Below are 18,148 nucleotides of genomic sequence, written 5' to 3'. Positions count from 1 at the left end.
TACAGTACTAATTATAAGTTCATACTTCTTGTACTGATATTGATCAATAAAGAAAAAAAGAAAGAAAGAAAGAAAGAAAGAAAGAAAGAAATTTTAAACAGTTGCTAATATTCAGCGCAAATTGGTTGGTATTATCGATTGTTTATATGTTTTTCCTATAATAAACACATAACAAAACTGTCATACCGGCATACTATAATAAAAATAATTCAAATTATATAAATTAAAAAATATAAAATTCGACCGAATTTGTTATTATCAAATGAAAATAATATAGTTTCGCTATGTATGTTTTCTACAAGGTGCGTCAAAAATCGTAGCACACTGCTCCTAAGAATTTATAGCAATTCAAAATCCTAGCACACTGCTCCTAAGAATTCATAGCAATTCATCTTAGGACAAATTTACCGATTTTTAAATGTAAAAAGACAATTACTGGCACTATAATCAAAATTTCTTCTACATGGCTAGTGATATTTTAGTTCGGTGTTATCGACCATCAACATTTTCTACCATAAAATTTTCTCCCATAACAAATACTGGACAAATCCGCATTATTTTCATGTAGTAGGCATTTTAGGAAAACTCCGCGATGGCACTTCTAATTTCTCCAAACTGACGATAATACAGTTCTCATGGGTGAACGTTTCAATAGTCGATACACTTTCCGTCATGGCAATTTCACATGCATAGATAGCTACAACAAAATTTAATCTCTGCCGAATTTTCGATTGCTGTCCGATAATGCAGTTTTGGATTAAAGCCCCGAATGTAGATCTTGCAAAAAGTATGCTACCCCTAAGAAATGCATAGGCATATTGGCTAGTGGAAATATCGATAGACGATAATATCGACCCTTAATGTCGTGCAACAGGCATTTTCACAGAACACTATGTGATGACAGTTTCAACTAACGATGTTATCGATTGATTACAATTTCTCCCATAGAACTATAATATAATATATTTATTAGCATGCAAAAGAAATTATTCCTAGGGTTAAAGAATATTCTGTGCTTGTTCTATTCTAGCCAAATTTAGATCACATAGCGATAGGCGGTTTGAATATTGTATGGCTATTTCTAGGTGAAACTTATTTATATTTATTAGCATGCAAAAGAAATTATTCCTAGGGTTAAAGTATATTCTGGGCTGACGGCCCAACGAAAATTTGATCTCTAGCCTATCACATAGCGAAAGGCGGTTTGGATATTGCATGGCTATTTCTAGGTGAAACTTAATTTATCCTTTAAGAAACCTCTAAACAAACCCGTCTTAGCACCAAATAAATATAATTAATTGGTAAAGCCCGTAATGCATCTCTAGCTACATTTCTGGTACGCATTTCTATGCGTAAAGCAGACAAATTTTTGCTGAAGAAATTTTCGATAGACAATATTATCGACTGTTTACAATTTCTCCTATAAAAATACACGATAAAACTATCTTATTGGCATGCGAAAAAAGTTTGCCCCACCTAGAGCTCTAGCGAAATTTCGATAAGGCAGTTAGCAAAGCCCGTAACGCATCTCTAACGAAATTTATGATTATTTATGTTGGTTATCGATTGTTTAAAATGTCTCTTTAAAATAAAGACAATTTGTCCAAATCTGTTTAGCTATCAAATAGAATCTGTAAAATTTAAATTCGGATACACATACACGCAAAAAAATAATTCTTTCCTCCCAAACGAAATTTTAGACAAACTTTTTGTGATAAACGTTTATTCTTTTCCAGGATGTAAAAACAATTTCATAAAGACTAACTCAAAAAAAAAAAATTTCTGGCTAATTGCATTTTCCCTCACATCTTTCTCACTTCCACGAAGTGTTTTAGTTCTTAGCACCTTTTTCTGTAATACAAACAATGTAGAAGAAATTATACGATTTTATAAATTTTTAAAATTTTTTTTAATTTTCGCCTTGACGGAGAAACGAACCGTGGACCATGCAATTTGTAAGCCAACACACTATCCACTGAGCTATGTAGCCGTTATTATCATCAATAGACATTTACCCATATAAGTTATATTCATATAGCATAGCTTGCGGCGCCCACGTGCCGATTAAACAAAGTTTATTTAACAGAAAAATACATTTAGTTGGGCACCGTGGAGTAGTGGTTGCTACGTCCGACTTGCATGCCAAGGGTCGTAGGTTCGATCCCTGCTTCGACCAAAGTTTTTTTGTTTTTGTTTTTACATATATTCCAGATATGGTCGGAAGATTCCGAAAAAATGTTCAACATTACATTCTACTATATTAAATTTTTACTATGAACTGTAAAATGTGTCTTATTAAAAACCTAAAGTCAGAAAAGAACAGTGTTTGATATAAACGAAATGGACTGTGTTGTTGGTTCAAAAATAACTTTTTTTTATTAAAAAAATAAACATTTTGTAACAAACGATTTTTTTGGTGATAAAAGTGTATACTTTTCGAAGCAAATCAAAAAACTCTAACAAAAGAAAAACGTTTTCGGTACACGTTTTCCAAACGTTTTTTTTCTTTGCGTGTATTTGTATTTATCAAACTTTCAATATATTTTATCGATATATTAATAAAGCTAATCGCACAAATAAATGCCAGTTTAAAAATTCAGATTATTGTTTGTGTTTTTTTTTAATTTGAACAAAAAAAACTTTGGAAGCAATATATTTCCCTAATGCAGCTCTAACGAAATTTCTTGTAACCATAGCCATTTTTGCTTGCGAATCTTAGGACGATGTTATCGATTGCTTACAATTTCGATTGTTTACAATACATGTGAAAATTGCCTTATAAGCATGCAAAATAAATTCTCACGGCCCACGAAAATTTAATCTTTAACGAAATTTCGATCACATGCCGATAAGGCAGTTTTTGATTTTTTAAAAGACAATTATATATCTATAAATTTTTTCACTAAATTTACAAAATAGTTTTTGTCTTCAATCACGAAACTAATTGACACAATTAACTTTTAATTAAAATTTTTTTCAACCATACAAATGATAGTATCAAAATTAATTAATGCAATTAAAAACAAAATTATACAAATAAATTTAGTGTTTGATCTTTATTTTGATTTAAACATTTGTGGTATCAATTAATATTTTAATTGAAAATTTTTAAAATTCAATAAAAATTTTGATGTAATGTTATCTCTAACGAAATTTCGATCGCATGCCGGTAAGGCAGCTTTTGAATTTTTATGTCCGCATTATCCATCAAAAATTTTAAAATTCAATCAAAATTTTGGTTAAATATTTTTGATTATATTTTTTCTGGCTAACTAGAATATACTGGTTTAGGCGCGGAAATCGAACATAGTAAAAATTTCAACAATTGATTACTGATTTCCAGCCATCCAAACGACTTTGAACTGGGTCAAAATCAAAAAATCGGACTTTGACATGCAAATCCGTTTTTTTTTATTAAATTCTCCGTGCTCCCTTTACGTCTGCCATGAATACAATATAGTCCGTAAATTTTTAATGCGTAAAACTTTGGATTGCCAAATATATAATTAATTCCCATTTCATTAACAACATATGGAGATTAGGAAAATTATCATGTGATAAGTGAACCTCATTTGATTACTTGTCATATAGACAAGTAACTCATACAGCACCTGGATGTCGAGATAAGAGAAAAATTAATATTTTTTTTTAATATTTGTTAGGTAGCTTATTCGTGTATGACATTTTGCAGTGCCTTATTCATAGATTATTATTGTAATTTGATTGCATTGACAGTTCTCATTGGCGATATTGAATTAATCGTAATTGTGTAGTATTTTAGATTGTTGTGTTTTTTTTTAATGAATTTTTAATATTCTTATTATAATTGATTGAGAGCTTGTAAATATATTGATGTAATCATAGGGTTAAATGCCAATCCCAGACATGATTTTTTGCTTTCAATTAATAGTATAATCTGTGGATTTTTGTACCCTCCACCATAGGATGGGTATATTAACTTTGTCATTCCGTTTGTAACACATCGAAATATTGCTCTAAGACCCCATAAAGTATATATATTCGATCTGAGCATGTCCGTCCGTCCGTCTGTTGAAATCACGCTAACTTCCGAACGAAACAAGCTATCGACTTGAAACTTGGCACAAGTAAAGGGTGATTTGTTAAGAGCTTGATAACTTTTTTTTTAAAAAAACGCATAAAATTTGCAAAATCTCATCGGTTCTTTATTTGAAACGTTAGATTGGTCCATGACATTTACTTTTTGAAGATAATTTCATTTAAATGTTGACCGAGGCTGCGTCTTAGGTGGTCCATTCGGAAAGTCCAATTTTGGGCAACTTTTTCGAGCATTTCGGCCGGAATAGCCCGAATTTCTTCGGAAATGTTGTCTTCCAAAGCTGGAATAGTTGCTGGCTTATTTCTGTAGACTTTAGACTTGACGTAGCCCCACAAAAAATAGTCTAAAGGCGTCAAATCGCATGATCTTTGTGGCCAACTTACCGGTCCATTTCTTGAGATGAATTGTTCTCCGAAGTTTTCCCTCAAAATGGCCATAGAATCGAGAGCTGTGTGGCATGTAGCGCCATCTTGTTGAAACCACATGTCAACCAAGTTCAGTTCTTGCATTTTTGGCAACAAAAAGTTTGTTAGCATCGAACGATAGCGATCGCCATTCACCGTAACGTTGCGTCCAACAGCATCTTTGAAAAAATACGGTCCAATGATTCCACCAGCGTACAAACCACACCAAACAGTGCATTTTTCGGGATGCATGGGCAGTTCTTGAACGGCTTCTGGTTGCTCTTCACTCCAAATGCGGCAATTTTGCTTATTTACGTAGCCATTCAACCAGAAATGAGCCTCATCGCTGAACAAAATTTGTCGATAAAAAAGCGGATTTTCTGCCAACTTTTCTAGGGCCCATTCACTGAAAATTCGACGTTGTGGCAGATCATTCGGCTATTCATGATGAAATGTCAAAGCATACTGAGCATCTTTCTCTTTGACACCATGTCTGAAATCCCACGTGATCTGTCAAATACTAATGCATGAAAATCCTAACCTGAAAAGAATCACCCTTTACTTGTTATTGATGTAGGTCGGATAGTATTGCAAATGGGCTATATCGGTCAACTTTTACGTATAGCCCCCATATAAACGGACCCCCAAATTTGGCTTGCGAATCGTCGAAGAGAAGCAAATTTCATCCGATCCGGCTGAAATTTGGTACACGGTGTTAGTATATGGTCTCTAACAACCATGCAAAAATTGGTCCATATCGGTCCACTTTTATTTACGTATAGCCCCCATTTAAACGGACCCACAAATTTGGCTTGCGATAGCTCTAAGAGAAGCAAATTTCATCCGATCCAGCTGAAATTTGGTACATGGTGTTAGTATATGGTCTCTAACAACCATGCAAAAATTGGTCCATATCGGTCCATAATTACATATAGCCCCCATATAAACCGATCCTCCGATTTGGCTTGCGGAGCCTCTAAGAGAATCAAATTTCATCCGATCCGGCTGAAATTTGGTACATGGTGTTAGTATATGGTCTCTAACAACCATGCAAAAATTGGTCCACATCGGTCCATAATTATATCTAGCCCCCATATAAACCGATCCTCCGATTTGGCTGGCGGAGTCTAAGAGAAGCAAATTTATCTAAGAAACGAAAATTTCATCCGATCCGGCTGAAACTTTGGTACATGGTGTTGGTATATGTTCTCTAATGACCATGCAAAAATTGGTCCACTTCGGTCCATAATTATGTATAGCCCCCATATAAATCGATTGCCAGATTTGTCCTCCGGTGCCTCTTGGAGGAGCAAAATTCATCCGATCCGGTTGAAATTTGGAACATGGTGTTAGAATGTGGTCTCTAACAAAAACGCAAGAATTGGTCCATATCGGTCCATAATTATATATAGCCCCCATATAAACCGTTCCCCAGATTTGATCTCCGGAGCCTCTTGGAGGAGCAAAATTCATCCCATTCGGTTGAAATTTGCAACGTGGTGTTAGTATAAGGCCGCTAATATCCATGCCAAAATTGGTCCAAATCGGTCTATAGTTATATATAGCCGATCCCCAATCACACAAAAACTGGTCCATGTCGGTTCATATTCATGGTTGCCACTCGAGCCAAAAATAATCTACCAAAATTTTATTTTTATGGAAAACATTGTCAAAATGTTATTTCTATAGAAAATTTTGTCAAAATGTTATTTCTATAGAAAATTTTGTAAAAATTTTATTTCTATAGAAAATTTTGTCAAAATTTTATTTATATAGAACATTTTTTCCAAATTTCTATAGAAAATTTTGTCAAAATTTTCTTTCTATAGAAAATTTTTTCCAAATTTTATTTCTATAGAAAATGTTGTCAAAATTTTATTTCTATAGAAACTTTAAACTTTATTATATAGGTATTTAATCGGCTTTTTTTAGTTTAATATATACTACGTATTGGCTACCTTGTAATTTAGAAGACGGTGTTAGAAAGTTTTTAGATACCATGCCATCGACAAGTGTTACCGCAACCCAAGTAATTCGATTGTGGATGACAGTCTTTAGTAGTAGTTTCTACGCAATCCATGGTGGAGGGTACATAAGCTTCGGCCTGGCCGAACTTACGGCCGTATATACTTGTTTTATTTCATATTAAAAACGTTTTGTTTGTTAAAATTTGGCATTTAATAGAAATGTATGGATTAACCTATATTAAATGTAGCCTATATTAAATAAAATTACAGTAAATAAAGTAAAATTATGTACACCGAAAGAAAAATTCAGTACTTAAACTAACGGTAAATTTAATTTGTTTTTATTGCATAACAATTATTTGTTTGTAGTTACATTTTATTATATTTTTCTAAATTTTCCACAGCCTAATGAAATTTTCCTTTTTTTAAGTATGTCTCAAACATTTTATGAACTAAACGTGGGTAAAAAAGTTCAATACGAACTAAAGCAAAAGAACATTTTCGAACGATTCCCAAAAATAATAAGAATGAACGAAAGTATGGTTAAAATGGTCATGGTTATGAATAAATTGAATTTCTAAACTTGACTTAAAAGGTATCTTTGAAATATGCCTTGTATGTCTTTGATGTAAAACATTTTTGTTAATGCAAGTCATTTTAAATTAATTTTAAATTAATTCGAAAAAATGATTAAAAAAATATTTTTAAATAACTGTTTGTTTAAAAATATTATTTACATTTATTTATATTTATACTGAATAATTTATATAAATATATTTATTTTATTTAATTTAATTAAAAATTCAAATTTCCTATCAATATCTAACGTTTATACACTGAAAAAAAAACATGCGCGGTTCCAACGATTTTGTCTTTACTTTAACAATTTTGGTATTGTTTCCGAGCCAAAGAAGCGGAGAATACAAGTAAAGATACCTTTAAGACACAATTCTCTTTTAAATTTACTCGCTTCTAGGAAGAAAATTTGAATTTACTTTTAATTAAAATTTCTTTATTGTGATGAATTTTTTTCCTTAATAGAAAGGAGATTCCTCGTTTTCTTTCTATCGCACAATGGCCAACGAAATCTCCCGACCTCCATCACGGTTGCCACTCGTGCAAAAAAAATTTAGAAAAATATGAAGAAAATTTTGCAAAAAAAAAAAATCTCCCAAATTTAAAAAATCTTATTTTGAAGTTTTTGATAAAATGTTTGTGTTTATTATGAAAAAACTGTTGTTTTCTTCGAAAGATGAATCAAAGTCCTTTAAAAACGAGTTAACGCCAACTTTATTTTCCAAATTCAGGCTCGACTTCCAGTAGAAAGTATGATATGTTTCAAGTAAAAAACATCTTTAAAATAAAGTGTTGAAAAAAAAATGTCCTATTTTGGAACGAGTTTTTGCTTTGTAGTCTAGTTGCAAAACGACAACAAATTTAAAGACAATTTCATTAATTTTAAAGAATTTTTCTGAAATTTTAAAGTCAAGTTGAGCTTACTCCAAAAAATATTTCTTTCATGTTATAATACCCATTTGTAAGTAAAATTACTTAATTATAAGGACAGTACGACTTCATTGAAAAGTTTATCGATTTTTGGAGAAGGAAAAAAAACTTTATATTAGAGAAATACGTCTTCTATGCTAAGCAAAATTTGCATTCGTATTTTAAGGTCATAAAATCTTTGGCATCACGGCAATATTTTTTAAAGTGTATTGTCGCAACCCAAACATTCTTTAGCAGTATTGAGTCATTGCAAAATAATAATTTTATTCGGTGCAACAAGAAGTTGTTCCCTCAAATTATTTTTAAACGATTATTAATGTAGCAATAAAGAAATATTTTCTAAATAAATTTAACAAAAAAAATAAAAACAAATATTTTTTAAATAAATAATACTGAATCTTTGGATTAAAGAACAAAAATTTTTTAGAGTATTTGATTTATTTAGAGTATTTGATTTATTTTATTTGTTGCATTCTTGATTATTTTGTTGTTGTTTTATTTAAAAAAATATTATTTACGTTTGCATTTTTATAACCTCCACCATAGGATGGGGGTATATTAACTTTGTCATTCCGTTTGTAACACATCGAAATATTGCTCTAAGACCCCATAAAGTATATATATATATTCTGGGTCGTAGTGAAATTTTCGTAGCAGGAATCGAACCCACGACCTTGCACAGAAAAAAAAGTGTCTTGTAAATTTAAGGACCATTTTGACTTCCACATAGTTCAACAAATTTACTGTAATATAGTTCATTTTTCGTAACCACAACGAAAATTAACTTAGCTAAAGGAAAACTTATAAAAATTCAGTAAATGTTTTTTAGTTCACTAACTACGGAATGGGAAGGATTTTTCCTTAAATAAATTTCCAACACAGTAGTTAATGCATCGTTGATTCTATTATAAAAATACATGGGCAATATAAAAATCTTACTACGAAATGTGGACAATTTACTAAGACAAAATTTTGTATGGAAAAAAATTTTTGTAGTAAAAATTAACTTAACGACATTACCGATTCGTACGATGACTACCTACAGATTATTTCCCTTTTTATTATATGTTGGAGTGTTTTTGCTCACATTGAAAATTTTAGTTAAAATAGAATAAAAATTAGTTAATATAATCATTGACAGGTGTATATAATTTTTATAGATTCCTCATAGATTTGGTATATATTTTACCTTAACTTATAGATAGAATTCCTACTAATCAATAAACGTGCTACTGGAAAATGTGAGAGCATCATGCGAGGGAGTTTTTAGAGACATTTTGTGTATATCTCGTATGATTGTTTGTGTTTGTTATTGCGTCATTTATGCTGTTGTTGGTTGTTTTGATTCTAGAGACAATGGAATGTTCCTTGTGTGTTGTTGGTATCTTTTGTGGTGAGAGTTGTTTTTTTGCAATAGCAAGATCAGAAAGGGATCGTGTGTGTGTGTGGAGTTGTTTTTCTTTACGGCAGGTATGTATCCCTTATGACTATTTGTGTCTTTGAGTTTTATTGTTGCATTCAGTTATGTTGATGCATTTATGAAGTGAACACATGGATTTAATTTTGCAAAATTGTACGTGCGGTATTGGTGTTTATTAATGAAAATACATTTATTTCGAAACATTTTAGAAACTGAGAAGCGAATGATGTGATGTTAGAAGAATCAAAAACGCTTTTTATTGATAAAAAACAAATAACAGATTAAGGAACTGTATATTTCTGTTAATATGTTAGTTTAAAATTAGTGCGGATTTTAAATTGATTTATATAAAAAATATACAACATGAGTGGTAATAGGATGATTTATATTTATTCTACATCTGGATCACAGGTTGAGAAGCAACCATTTTTTTGAATCTATATTTTTTATGTTAGAGCAATTTCTACAGGTGAGTACTAAGTTCGAGTTTAGCCGCTAAAATTAAAAATAAATCACTAAGCAAAGTATAAAATTATACGTCTTCGATACAAATTTAAATATAACTTGATGGAGAATAGCCCAAATCAAGTTTTTTATAAAGATTATTTTTTATAATGGATTATTAAAGAAAACTTATCATGGAAATTGCAATTTTAGCCGCTAAACTCGAACTTAATATCCATCTTAAATACTAAATGCTATACTGACAAGTGGAAATTATGTCTAATTTTATAATATTTTTTATTTCAAATATATTCTGAGAATAATTTCAATAACGTCCCATTTGTCCATGGATATGATTCCAATAGTGTACCAACTGGATGGATTTTTGAATGTGGTAAGTTATTCTATAAACGGTATTTTGTCCGTTTTTAATAAAATCAAAATTTCAATTTATTAAAAATTATTTTTTTCACTTGCAGGTAGACAGGTCTCGTAATGGTAATTTTTGAATATTCTTACTGTTTAATACTAATTAAGCTGATATCCTTATTGGCTCTAGGAAATACTCTTGAAAACCGTAAGTTAAAGATCAATATGAACGATAGAATTAATTAATTATTAATATTTTTCTTATATTTTGTATAAATTTGCAATTTCAGATGCTTATAAGCCAGATCCGCCCAACAAAAGTTAGCCAAAATCGATGAAATTGGACAATACAATTGAATATAGCAACTTATGCCACATATATCTTTCATATGGATAGAAAACATGGAAATTTAAATTAATTAGTTTAGTCCTAATAACATAGAATATTACTCTTATGAAGAAGCAATTACTAACTACCGACAAGTAAATGCGCCCAACGTACTAATACAAATATTTCCTTTATTGTATATCATAAGCCATAGTTTTGTGTAGTATAATAATAATTCTTTGAAATAAAATACTGGTGGTTATAGAAAATTGACTTGTTTTGTACGAAAAATTTCTTAGTTGTATACAGGCTTTTTGTACTTTTGATTCCTCAATTTCTCTACTTTTTTGAAAATTATACCGACAAACAGTTTATTTCAAACCAATTTCTTAATACAGGTTTCCCAAAAAATTGTTAATTTTTCCGGATAGCAGGAATATTTTGAATGAGTTTAACTATATTCTTCCCACAGCATAGTAATAATGAACTAAAATACGATGTAATACATGAACTAATTTATAAGAAAATCATGAACTTATCTAGATGAAAAAAATCTTTGGCGCCAAATCATGGTCATTCTTACTATGGGTTAGTTCATTTTTCATAAAAAATAGTAAACTTTTTTTTCGGTGTGTGTATGCAAGGCGGGCATGCTAACCATTGCACCACGGTGGCTGGCAGGGGGTCTAGCCCCCATATAAACCGATCCCCAGATATGACCTCCGGAGCCTCTTGGAAGACCAAAATTCATTTGATTCAGTTGAAATTTGGTACGTGGTGTTTATATATGGCCTCAAATACCCATGCAAAAATTGGTCGAAATCGGTCCATAATTATATATAGCCCCCATAAAAACCGATCCCCTGATTTGACCTCCGAAGCCCCTTGTATGAGCAAAATTCATCCGATTCGGTTGAAATTTGGTACGTGATGTTAGTATATGGTATCCAACAATCATGCAGGAATTGGTTCATATCAGTCCATAATTATATATAGCCCTGTATAAACCCATCCCGAGATTTAGGTTTGGAGCCTCTTGGAGAAGCAAAATTCATCCGATCTGGTTGAAATTTGGTACGTGGTGATAGTATATGATATTTAACAACCATACCAAAAGTAGTCCATATCAGTCCATAATCATATATAGCCCCCATATAAACCGATCCCGAGATTTGGTTTTGGAGCCTCTTGGAGGAGCACATTTCATCCGAGTCAGTTTAAATTTGGTACATTGTGCTAGTATATGGCCGTTAACAACCATGCCTAACTAGGTCCATATCAGTCCATAGTTATATATAGCCCACAGATAAATCGATCCCCAATCACATAAAAATTGGTCCATATCAAGTTCATAATTGTAGCCCCCATATAAGCGACCCCCATATTTCATTTCTGGCTCTCCACGTACCGTACAAAAGTCCACATCGATTCGTAATTATTTGTAGACTCACTTACACATAACTTTTTTGACTAATACATACCACGTATGGACTAACTCACAATTTAGAAAACGATGTTAGGAAGTTTACCCATGGTGGATGGTACATAAGATCCGAACTTACGGCCGTATATACTTGTTTTAAACTGACATTTTGTTTTAAACTGACACTTAGTTATACTTATACTGATTAAATATATTAATTTTATTTACTTTGATTAAAAATTCAATTTTTCTCTTAATATCTAAAGATTCTATGGTTGTACTTCGACATTATTATATCATTGCAAAATAATAATTTTACTCAGTGCAACATTCAATACAAAACGATTTTTTTATTGAATAAAATATACACGTGTTATAAACAATAAATTGTTTGCCTCAATTTATTTTTAATCTTTATTAGGTTAAAAGGTAGGAGTCAAAAATGAATAAATTGATTTTTTAGCTTTGACTTTAAAGGCATCTTTGAAGTTCGCGTCGTATGTCTTTGAATTATGGCGAGGTTTTCTTAGTTTTTAAATAAATTTAAAAAAAAATAATTTTAAAAAATTATATATTTCAAATAAATAATACAATCTTTGGATTTTTATATTTTTTGTATTGTATTTGATTTATTTATTTAAGAAAATATTATTTACATTGAAGTGTCTTTATATTTTTATTTATTTTTTTATTTGATTTTTAAACTGATATATTCAATACAAAACTATTTTTTGGTGAGGTAAAATATGAACGTGCCATATTCAATAAATAGTTTCTCTCAACTTATTTCTAATGGTTTATTAGGTTAAAATGTAGTAGAAAAAATGAATAAATTTTGCATTGACTTTAAATGCATCTTTGAAATTTGAAGTAAGGTAAAATTTGCTTAATGTAAAGAAATAGTTTCTAAATAAACAAAAAAAAAAAGATTTTAATAAAATATTTCTTGTATTGTATTTGATTTATTTAAAAGATGTTGCTTCCTTGACTATTTTTCGTTTGTTTTATTTAAGACAATATTAATTACATTGAAGTGTCTTTATAATTTTGATTTTTAAGCTACACATATTATCGTATTTACAATTTTTGAATAATTTATTTGTATATTTTAATTTTATTTAATTTAACATTTCCTATCAGTTTGTAGTGTGTTTGATTTATTTCCATGATTAAATTTTGGGTTTATTTTATATAAGAAAATATTATTTACGTTGAAGTGCCTTTATAATTTTGATTTTTATGCTGATAACATATATCATATTTCTAACTTTTTAATAATTTATTTAAATTTTTTATTTTAATTTAATTAAAAATTCAAATTTACTATCAATATCTAACGTTTATATTGTTGCACTCCATAGCTTCTTGCGCAAAATTGAGTCATTATTTCAATATAATAATTTTATACATTGCAACATTCAATACAAAACTATTTTTTTAGTGAGTAAAATGTGAACGTGCTATAAAGAATAAATTGTTTCACCCAATTTATTTTTAATCGTTTATTAGGGTAAAATGTAGGCGTCAAAAATGAATAAATTGACTTTTTAACCTTGACTTTAAAGGCATATTTCCATGGATAAATGGATAATTGTATACAAGAAAATCATCTAGAATGATGAACGCATATATTTATGGAATTTAAAAAAATTTAACTTGTATGAGTTTAGGCGGAAGGTTGAGTCGCAATTGCATTAGCAACCCTGCTATTGGCAAAGATAATTCAGAATATAAGAAACATTCTTTAGCTTAAGTGACATTCTAATATATTACTAGTTTGCGCAGAAAATAATTATAGTAAGTTTTCAAACAGAACTATTGTCAAGTAACGATGCTATAAAATAAATGCCATATGGCAAAACAACAATAATAGGTGAGTTTTTTTTTTAATTTACTCGTACAAAAAAAATGTCAACAAAATAATTCCAATTAAATTTGATTGAAATTGGAAAAATAACCAATTTAAAATCAACTGACACAAATCAGTTAAGAATATAATTGCAAAATTTTACGTTTTCAATTATGGTATAAATTATTTCCATTAACATAAATATTTCCAATCAAAAATATAATTGAAACAATTACTGGAAATAATTAGTTTATATATAGCCACCGTGGTGCAATGGTTAGCATGACCGCCTTGCATACACAAGGTCGTGGGTTCGATTCCTGTTACGACCGAACACCAAAAAGTTTTTCAGCGGTGGATTATCCCACCTCAGTAATGCTAGTGACATTTCTGAGGGTTTCAAAGCTTCTCTAAGTGGTTTCACTGGAATGTGGAACGCCGTTCGGACTCGGCTATAAAAAGGAGGTCCCTTGTCATTGAGCTTAACATGGAATCGGGCAGCACTCAGTGATAAGAGAGAAGTTCACCACTGTGGTATCACAATGGACTGAATAGTTTAAGTGAGCCTGAAACATCGGGCTGCACATAACCTAACCTAACCTAACCATATATCCTAACCTAACCATATATCCTATGGTGCAAATTTCCACTTACGGACTTATCATAGGACTGGTGCCGGTGCTCCAGTTTAAATTGTAATTTAACACATAATTTTTGATTTCTATATTCTCTTGATAAATAAAAACAAATAATTGGATCTACACGCAAAGAAAAAAATGTTTGGAAAACGTGTACCGAAAATGTTTTTCTTTTGTTCGAGCAATTCAAAAAGCTTCGAAAATTTTAAACTTTTATCACCAAAAAAATTCGTTTGTTACAAAATTTTTATTTTTTCAATAAAAAAAGTTATTTTTGAAACAACAACACAGTCCATTTCGTTTATACCAAACACTGTTCTTTTCTGAATTTAGGTCTTTAATAAGACACATTTTACAGTTCAAAATTTAATTTACTACAATGTAATGTTGAACATTTTTTCGGAATCTATGCTATATAAATATAACTTATATGGATATTTATCTATTGATGACCAGGGTTGGTCTGTCACAAACTGTGACTTTTGCGACATACATTTGCGACATACATTTGCGACATACATTTGCGACGGTATAATACGTATGTCGCAAAAGTCGTAAACCTACTGTAGAAAACCAAATTTTGAATAGAAGAAATCCTGAACATTTTTTAATTTAGTTTGACAGCATTCGTTGTGAGTTTCTGCAGAAATTTGTGAAAGTTTTCCTATGGTCAAGCCTATTTTCTTAGGTGGTATCGAAATTCCCGTTGGTGAGGGTGCAAAATACCTGGGGGTTATATTGGACAGGAGACTGAACTTAAAGCTAAGAAAGGACGAGAAAATCCACGGTTACCCTGTACTCGTGCAAAAGGGAAAATGTGGGGACTAAAACCGAAAATTGTGAACATTCCTAAGAATTGAAACTTCTTCGCAATACCATCGTCTTGGATATCATCGAATTCGCTGCCTAGCTGACGCGACTAAAGTATTTTCAGTTTGCGACTTTTGTTACTTTTTCTACATTTACGACGCGTATGTGACGTTTACGACGTTTACAACTTTGCGACAGTCGTTTGATACAGACCATCTCTGTTGATGACCATAACAGGTACATAGCTCAGTGGTTAGTGTGTTGGCTTACAAAGTGCGGTTCGATTCTCCGTCCAGGCGAAAGGTAAAAAAATTTTAAAAATGTATAAAATCGTATAATTTCTTCTACATTGTTGGTATTACAGGAAAAGGTGTTAAGAACTAAAAAACCTCGTGGATGTGAGAAAGATATGAGGGAAAATGCAATTAGCAAGAAAACAATGTTTTTTTTTACATCCTGGAGAAGAATAAACGTTTATCACAAAAAGTATATACTTTTCTTCCAAATACACTTCCTTACAGCTAAAAGCAAATGAGAAACGAACTTTGTTTCTCTAAAATTTCGTTTGGGAGGAAAGAATTATTTTTTTGCGTGTACATATTTACTGAAATACAATTATCAATATAGTCAATTGTTCATTCTCAAACTGAAACAGGTCCCTATGGTTTTGTACCAGACTGGTTCATAACGTCCTGTCTATGCACTGAAAAAATATTTTCGCGAGGTCATGTCTTTAAAATACGAATGCAAATTTTGCTTAGCATAGAAGACGCATTTCTCTAATATAAAGTTTTTGTCCTTGTCCAAAAGTTGATAAACTTTTCAATGAAGTCGTATTGTCAATCATGATCAACATTTTGGTATTTTTAGTCCCAATCTTACTCCCAAAAATGCCCCTAGGCGGAAAACTCCAACGGATTGAGATGCGGAGATTTTAGTGGCCACTGTGCCGTAGTAATGAATCAATAGACGAACCTCTTTTTAAGTCATTCTTGGTTGACGCGATGTTTTTTTTTTTTTTTTTTTTTTTTTTTTTTTTTTTAACAAATGTTAATTAAAAGTATGTTTATAATCTTTGTCTCATTAAACTAAGGAAACGAATCTTGTAAATTTGTTATAGCCCATTCACATTAGGCTCGAAATCTACTAAAAGTGGAATTGAAATCCCTTTTTGATAAGGCAAATGACATTTGAAATCTAGTTAAAGTGGATTTTGAAAGTGTATTGTGTATGAGGTTTTAAACTCGTATGTCTTTGAACTAAGGAAAGTTTCCCTTACAGTAAATAAAAACATTTTTGATTTAAAGAAATTGTCTTTAAATTTACACACAGAAAAAAATATCACCAAAAAATTTCCAATTAAAAAGTTAATTGAAGTTAAACATTTTTTTCAATTAATAAATTAATTGATACAATTAACTTTTTAATCATGATAGAAACATTAAGTTAATTAAGTCAGTGATTGAAAATTTTAAAATTTTTAATTAAAAAATTGATTGATACAATTAACTTTTTAATCAAATTCGGAAGACTAATTCAGTTAAAAAAAGTGGTGATTTTTTTTAAATTTTTAATTAAAAATGTATTTCAAACAATCATTTTTTAATCCAAATAAAAACTTTAAGCCAATTCAGAAAGTAATTAAAAATAGTTACCTTTTTTATAACCTGCTCCACACTGTGGAACAGGGTATTATAAGTTAGTGCATATGTTTGCAACACCCAGAAGGAGACGAGATAGACACATGGTGTCTTTGGCAAAAATGCTAAGGGTGGGCTCCTGAGTCGATATAGCCATGTCCGTCTGTCCGTCTGTCCGTGAACACATTTTTGTAATCAAAGTCTAGGTCGCAGTTTTAGTCCAATCGACTTCAAATTTGGCATAAGTATGTGTTTTGGCTCAGAATAGATCCCTATTGATTTTGGAAGAAATCGGTTCAGATTTAGATATAGCTCCCATATATATATTTCGCCCGATATGGACTTAGATGGACCCAGAAGCCAGAGTTTTACCCTAATTTGCTTAAAATTTTGCATAAGAAGAACAATTAGTACTATAGTCAAGTATGCTAAATTTTATTGAAATCGGTTCAGATTTAGATATAGCTCCCATATATATCTTTCGCCCGATATTGACTAATACGTTCCCAGAAGCCAGAGTTTTACCCCAATTTGGTTGAAAATTTGCACAGGGAGTAGAATTAGCATTGTTGCTATGCGTGCCAAATTTGGTTGAAATCGGTTCAGATTTAGATATAGCTCCGATATATATCTTTCGCCCGATTTACACTCATATGACCACAGAGGCCAATTTTTTGCTCCGATTTACTTGAAATTTTGAACAGGGAGTAGAATTAGCATTGTAGCTATGCGTGCCAAATTTGGTTGAAATCGGTTCAGATTTAGATATATCTCCCATATATAGCTTTCGCCCGATTTACACTCATATGACCACAGAGGCCAATTTTTAACTCCGATTTAGTTGAAATTCAGATTTAGATATAGCTCCCATACACTGAAAAAAAAGCATACTCGGTTCCAAAGATTTTTTCTTTACTTTAAAAAATTTGGTATTGATTCCGAGCCAAAGAAGCGGAGAATACAAGTAAGGATACTTTTAAGACACAAGTCTCTTTTAAATTTAGGTTTTGTGTACTTGCTTCTAGGAAGCAAATTTTAATTTTTCGCTTTCTCAGCTTTGTTTCTTCATATTCTATCAAAGTCCTTTAAAAACGAGTTAACGGCAACTTTATTTTCCAAATTAGGACTCGACTTCCAGTAGAAATTATACTATGTTTGAAGTAAAAAACTTCTTTAAAATAAAGTTTTGAAAAACATGTCCTATATTTGAACGATTTTTTGCTTTGAAGTCAAGATGCAAAAAGACAACAAATTTAAAGACAATTTCATTAA

General features: G+C 30.8%; 1 protein-coding gene across 1 annotated transcript in view; it reads right to left on the bottom strand.

Annotated features, from left to right (window-relative positions):
* Positions 1–18,148, bottom strand: part of LOC142241904 (protein 5NUC-like) — a 51,775-nt gene that overhangs the window by 17,028 nt on the left and 16,599 nt on the right. The window lies entirely within an intron of this gene.

The sequence above is a fragment of the Haematobia irritans genome, chromosome 5 (genome assembly GCF_050003625.1).
Source record: "Haematobia irritans isolate KBUSLIRL chromosome 5, ASM5000362v1, whole genome shotgun sequence".
Lineage (NCBI taxonomy): Eukaryota > Metazoa > Arthropoda > Insecta > Diptera > Muscidae > Haematobia > Haematobia irritans.
The sequence above is the reverse complement of the archived record's forward strand: the minus strand, read 5'-3'. Positions and strand labels throughout refer to the sequence as shown.